Genomic DNA, 7,243 nt, shown 5'->3' on the forward strand with positions numbered 1-7,243 from the left:
TCGTCGAATTCTCTTATCCCTGTAGGCAGCATCAACAACTTGTACTGGCCTTTGACACTCGATCTCCACTCTGTGTTCTCCCAAATAGTGCTAGTGAGATCTTTAATGAAGATGTCAATTTGATTTATTTGTTAAATGTGGCCATTTGCACATGAGGATATTGCTAGTATACACTCCTTTTGAATAGTCAGCATAATAATTTTCTTTTGCTCTGCCGTCATTTTTGCACTGGACAATAAAAAATAACATATCAAATAAAGTTTCAAGGCGCACTCACACTCTCACACTAGTTCGAACAAATCCTAAAGACGTCAAAAAACTGTGTAAGATTAGATTAATAGGGGTTGATAACCATTTTCACTTCAAAAAGTTGTGTTTGATTGTACAATATGTATTAAAAACAATTAACACATAAGGAAACCACCCAGATTGAACAATACGAGTAAAAAATCCTAAACATTTCAAAAAATTGTGCTAGACCATAAGATGTGAGTTCACATTTTTCACCTTAACACTTCAAAAAACAAGGTTACAATAGAATACATGTGCATCGTATTTTTAGTTATGAGGTGAAGAGCACAGCAAAAATGATATAGTGGATATTTAATCCAATTAGAATTATGAAGGTAGAAAAATCATGAAAATTTGGTGCAATTTTAACAAAGAATTCATAAATTGAGTATAGCATCTCACATCTAAAAATATTTTGGAATGATATCAAGATAACACTCAAGATCTGTAATGTATGTATTGCCAACCTCAATTAACAAATAAATTGAAGGTTTTAAACTCACAAACATCTCATAAATTTTAGCTCATTTAAAAATACTAATAGTGTACAATTTCTTAAGCAAAACATTGTTATGAAAATTTTAATGAAAGTGTGTATATAAATTTTTTAATTGAATTTATATAAGCTATTTGTATCCAAAGAGAGAAACAATAGAGTATGAATTTTAGTGAAACATCGACTATTGTTTTGAGAAGAAGTTATTCATTGGGGTAAACAGTATTGAGGTTATACAAAAGTGATATGCTATAATTTTTATGATTACTGTAAATGTAGCATTTTAATAAAATGATAATGATTGATTTCATGTATCATTTTAATATAGAAACGATAATTGATAAAGAGTTCAATATGTAGTTGCTACATAATTAAAGTTTTCTTTTGAATATGATAAGATATGATAAATTTTGAATACACTTAAAAATAACAATAAGAGACATTACAAAAATTTGTATATGAAATACTCTTCACGACCGCGTTACGGACCAAGTATTTCATCTACTTAATACTTTAATAACATAATATACACATGCATATACAAATTATATGGCATTCATAAAGCTAGGTTAATAACTTGAATGCCACATTTATGCAAAAATAAATGTTTCTATCAAACGACACTCTATACCATTGTGTGCTCTTGAATCTAAAGAGTAATAATAGTTTGCATACGAACATGATATGGCCGTGTTACCCACCGAGGCCCATATGTTCTTTTTGCAAGGGGAAGGGAAATTGACTCACCATAAGGATACCAATATCGCCGTGTTACCAACGTAGTACCCAAACGGTGAGCTAATACTTACCACAAGAACATCATATTCCCCACGTAACCGAAGTGATGTCCCCATGGTAAGCACTGTTTCATAGGATAGCTTATGCACACACCCAAATTGTGTGATAAGGTACCTTATTATTGCCATACAATACGACAAAAGGCACAATACCACACAATGCACACACAACACAAACACTCGAGTCATGTGGTTAGCTACTTTGCTACTGTCGTGCACTACAACGCAGAGAACGCTCCCACATGACCCCCTCACTCCCTCTCTCCTCTCAACGTACCTGTGTAGGAGGTCGTCCCTCTCTCTCTCTCTCTCTCTCTCTCTCTCTCTCTCTCTCTCTCTCTCTCTCTCTCTCTCTCTCTCTCTCTCTCTCTCTCTCTCTGTGTGTGTGTGTGTGTGTGTGTGTGTGTGTGTGTGTGTGTGGAAGGCTCATAAAATAACATGTAGGCACGGGCGGGTCCATCGATATATTTAGTTACGGGCTTGCTAGGCTTTCCTATTTGCCCGACAGGCCAATCGGGAAAATATAAAAGCTCGACGAGCCCCCCGAGAAAATATACAAGCACATCAGGCTTTTGTGGGTTACTAGGTCATCCTAAATTGGCTTGTTTGTGATTATGTTAACTATGATTATGTTATTATGTTAATAAATCCTTGCGATCACAAATGTTTTTACGTAATTACGTAAAATATTAAATCCCTCTATGAGAGAGGAAAAGAGGAAATTTGGCAAGGGGCATCACCACCCTTTGAAGGAAATAGCACACCCTGTAATACTTCTAAAAGAAAAGTTGGATAGGTGGGAGGCTAAGAGGAATTTGCCAAAAAAACGGAGAATCCCTCTTATAAAAAAATACTTTTGTCCACTAAGGGGAGGCTTTTTGGATAGACAATTGGGAGGTTGTTTGGCAACAAAGAGGGGATTTTTTTCCACTATTTTGTGAGAGAGAAGCCATTGTCTTGGCATAGAGAGAATTGTACAAAAATGATAGCAAGATCAAGCCACCATTGTCTATTTTTTGGTGTTGTTTCCCCATGCCCCCCTTTCTTCTCTGCTTATCTCTTAATATATAGTGTCGATTGAGTGTGGATTGGTGCCTCTCATCTATGTGTGTGTAAAGAGAGATCACGAGAGAGGTGTTGTATATAGTGGAAGTGTTGGAATGGATTTTATCAAAGTGTGTGTTTGGTTGTGATCTTGCAAGATGTGTGCACGTTGGATTGTGAGTCGTCAAGGATTTTATATGAGAAAGTGTGTTTTTTTAAACAAAGTGTTTGTGAGAGTATTGTGGTGTTGTGGATGCCTTGGGCTATAGAGAGGCATTTGTGAGTGTTTTTTGTCATGTCTCATTTCCCCTCTCTATCTTTTGGTACCCCACTAAGGAGAAATTTGATTGCCATTGGTTAGATCAAAAGGGTGGTTTTCAACAAGAAGAGATTCCAACACAAAGTTATGGGCCAATCTTTATTGGTGAGGAGAATCCAAAGAAGTGGAAAGTAGATTGCAAGTTGTATATGCTGTCATTGCATATGCCAAATGAAGACAGCAAGATACAGACAACTCCATGGTTGATGCATGATAGAGAAAAGGTATGGTTTGATGCTTTAGAAGGTGAACCAAGGCAGGCATGTCCACCTTTGTAGGCTTGCTTTTTGCAAGATTTTCGCAAGGAGGTGTCCCTTGTCAACATGGATGCAAAATAGAAGGCTCTAAGACATGTAAGTGAAGAATTTGGATTTTTTCTTGATCATTTTAAAGATTTTTGGGTAGAGTTGTCAATTGCAATACAATTGGCATCCGGAGAGTACTTCAAGTTGGAAAAATGTATAGCATGTTTGCATCCCAAGAAAAGGTGTATTTTTAGAGTCTTGAGAACTATAATGGTGCAGTCAAAATTGAACGGGCAAAGAGCAAGAAATGAGAAGAAAATCAAGAATAAGTTTTTGTAACATGCACTAAGGTATGAATCTGTGTCTCCCAACCCACTTGAGAGCCCAAGGGATGAAGTCCAAGTGGAGAATCAAGAAAATCAAGGTGTGGCAAATCTTCCTCAACATTGGGTACGTATTGCTCAAGATTTGTTTGAGCTAACATAAGAGCTTCATTCAAGTGTGATGGACAGAGGGTAACCAAGGGCAGGTAGATGTAGACATAGGCCATTGCTTGGCTGATGTTACAACTAAAGGAAAGAGGGTTATCATGCTCCGGATTTCCGACATCCACCCAAGGAAAGAGGAGTGATGTACCGGTTTTGGTACACATAGAGGGCAGGGGCCGCTCAATGGAGAGGGAGTAACCAGCAATTGAGAATCCTATACCACCATCTTTGCCAGGTAAGGATTAATTTCATAGGGTCAATATTATCGGTGTGGATAAGTAGGATGTGGATGTGTTCTAGCTAACAAAAGAGAACAAGGAGAAAGAGAAATAGAGATCAAACTGTAGACTAGATCTTGCAAAGGCAAGGAGAAGGTGTATGTAGACTAGATCTTGCAAAGGCAAGGAGAAGGTGTATGAAGGCAGAGAGTAGCTAGACACTACCAAGAAGAGAAGCCGTCATCGCAAAATCAAGCAATCATATTTTCAGCTTGGGTAGGGTCATCCATAATCTAATTTGCTGAGTGATGCCAAAGGTCAAAAAGCTATAATTTTTAATGTATCTCCACTCTATTATTTTTTTGAGCTAGTGTAGCTACACTAGGTGTAAAAATAATTTCATAGTCTCAGGTTCATTCCCTGCGTTATAATTCTGACATGACATGTGTAAAGGCCCATGTGAACTAGCCACTAGGCATTTAGAAATCCCTAGTTATAAAAGACAATAACTTTAGTATGAAATGTTAGGAAATAAGACGTAGCTAAATAGATAATTTAGCTAGATTACTTAATGGGAGAGACAAATTTACATACACGAGATTATAGAGAGAGAGAGAGAGAGAGTACACATGATATACGTGGTTCACCCAATGGGGGCTACGTCCACGGGAAAGCAGCCACTCAATGGCTTTAGTACTTCAAAACAAGAAGTAATTTACAAAGGGATTATACCCTTAATGGAGCTCCCGCCTTGCTTCACTCTCACCACCTCACACTCACCTTGTTGCATCAACTTCACACTATGAAATGTGTGTATAAATGGCCTCCTTTTATAGGCCAAAAGGGATGCCCTCTCTTATGAGAGGCAGCCATGTGAAGCCGCCCTTGTGTGAATAAGTCCAAATCAGACCCTCCAATCCGCCCATGTGTGACCGCCCTTGAGAAGACAAGTCCGCTTTTGAATTCGGCCACTGGCCACTGGCCACCGGCCATTGACTTCTGACCACCGGCCAACTGACAGTTGTTTTCCGACCACTTTCTAGCCGCCCTCCGGCCATAACATTCCGGCGAAAAAGAATATTCCGACGAGGGAAAAAAAAGTCTCAGGGGGCCCCTAAAAGTTGCCCTTGATTTTTGACTGTGAAAATTTTGGTTTCCGGTGGTGAGTGATTTACCTTCATGCACGATGGCTTCTCCTCATAATGGGGGCCTTACAAATGTGCGCTTTTACCACAAAAAATTACAAGGGTAAATCAGGCTCCATACTTAACAATCTCCCACTTGGAGACTGATCTCAAAACCAAACCTATGAGACTACTTTCCATCCTGGCTTCTTATCCTTGAATGTTGATTGAGGATGAGAAAAAGCTCAACTTCTCCTTGTTGACCACCTTTGTGAACATGTCTACAGGATTTTCACTTGTATGCACCTTTCCTAGCTTTAGTTGTCCCTCTTCCAAAAGAGTGCGTATGAAGTGATATCTCACCTCAATGTGCTTTGTCCTTGAATGAAAGGCTGAGTTCTTCGCAATATGGATAGCGCTTTGGCTATCACTATACAAGACACAATTGTCTTGTTTGAATCCAAGCTCTTCTAAGAATCTATGAAGCAACAGAATTTCTTTGCTTGCCTCCGTCATTGCTACATACTCTGCTTCCGTGATAGAAAGTGAGACCACTTTCTGCAACTTTGAAGCCCAGCTTACTGCTATGCCTCCAACCGTGAACACATAGCCAGTAGTGCTCCTTCGAGTATCTTTGTCACCTGCCATATTTGCATCAGCATACCCTTCTAGAAAAATATCAGTTCCTCCAAAATACAAAGCATTTGTTTTTGTCCCTTTTAGATACCTAAGTATCCACTTCACAGCTTGCCAATGCTCTTTACCTGGGTTGTCCATGAACCTACTCACAACTCCCACTGCATGTGCAATGTCTGGCCTTGTCCAGACCATAGCATACATTAGAGAACCTACCGCTGCAGCATATGGAAATTTAGACATATAGGCTATCTCCTCTTGTGTCTTTGGACACATATCCTTCATTAGTTTAAAGTGGCCAACCAAAGGTGTAGAAACTGGTTTTGCATTTTGCATTGCAAACCTTTCTAGTACCTTCTTGATGTAATCTTCTTGAGATAGCTTTATTGTCTTCTTCTTCCTGTCCCTTGATATTTTCATACCAAGTATCCTCTTTGCAGCACCTAAATCTTTCATTGAAAAATATTTAGACAGATCCTCTTTTAGGTCTTTGATGTCCTGCATGTTAGCACTTGCAATCAACATGTCATCAACATATAACATTAGGATGATGAATTTCACATCTCCCAAATTCTTCGTGTAGACGCAGTGATCCGAGTTGCATCTTGTGAATCCATGATCCAACATCCATCGATCAAACTTCAAGTACCATTGTCTTGATGCTTGCTTTAAACCATACAAGCTCTTCTTTAATCTGTAAACCATTTTCTCCTTACCTTTTACTTCATACCCCTTTGGTTGAAGCATGTAGATTTCCTCCTCTAAGTCACTGTGAGGGAATGCCGTATTTACATCCATTTGCTCAAGATTTAGATCATGAGCACAAGGCTTAAGACAAGCCTAATTGAGTTCATTTTTACAACAGGAGAAAATATTTCATTGAAGTCGATACCTTTCTTTTGAGAAAAACCTTTTACCACAAGCCTAGACTTGTACCTTTTCTTCCCACCTTCTTCTTCCTTCACCTTGTACACCCATTTGTTTTGAAGTGCCCGCTTACCTTTAGGCAACTCAACCAACTCCCATGTTTGGGTGGATGTAGTGAGTCCATCTCCACTTGCATGCTCTTCATCCATTCTTCTTTGGATTCATGTTGCATAGCTTCTTTGTATGATTCCGGCTCTCCAGAATCTGAGATCAAGAGATGGTTGAAGGAAGGAAAAAACCTTTCTGGAGGTCTACTTGATCGTGTAGATCTTCGGGGAATAGGTTGAGGCTCCTCATTTGGTTGATGCTGTTGCACATTGTCACCGTTTGCAGTCCTTGAGTCTGTACTCATCACCTGTTTCTTTTGTTTGATTTCTTTCCAAGTAATCTTTGTACATATTTTGTTCGTTAAAAATTACATCCCTACTCCTTAAGATTTTACCATCTTCAAGATTCCATCGGCAATACCCAAAGTCACCTTCTCCATAGCCAATGAAGAAACACTTTTGGACTTTGCATCTAGCTTTGATCTTAGGCTTCTATCTATGTGCATGAAAGCCTCACACCCAAACACTTTGAGAAATGCATAATTCACCGGTTTACCTGTCCATGCCTCTTCTGGAACTCCCCCATCCAATGCCGTTGAGGGTGACCGGTT

Source organism: Adiantum capillus-veneris, chromosome 12, assembly GCF_014529385.1.
Source record: "Adiantum capillus-veneris isolate H3 chromosome 12, ASM1452938v2, whole genome shotgun sequence".
NCBI lineage: Eukaryota > Viridiplantae > Streptophyta > Polypodiopsida > Polypodiales > Pteridaceae > Adiantum > Adiantum capillus-veneris.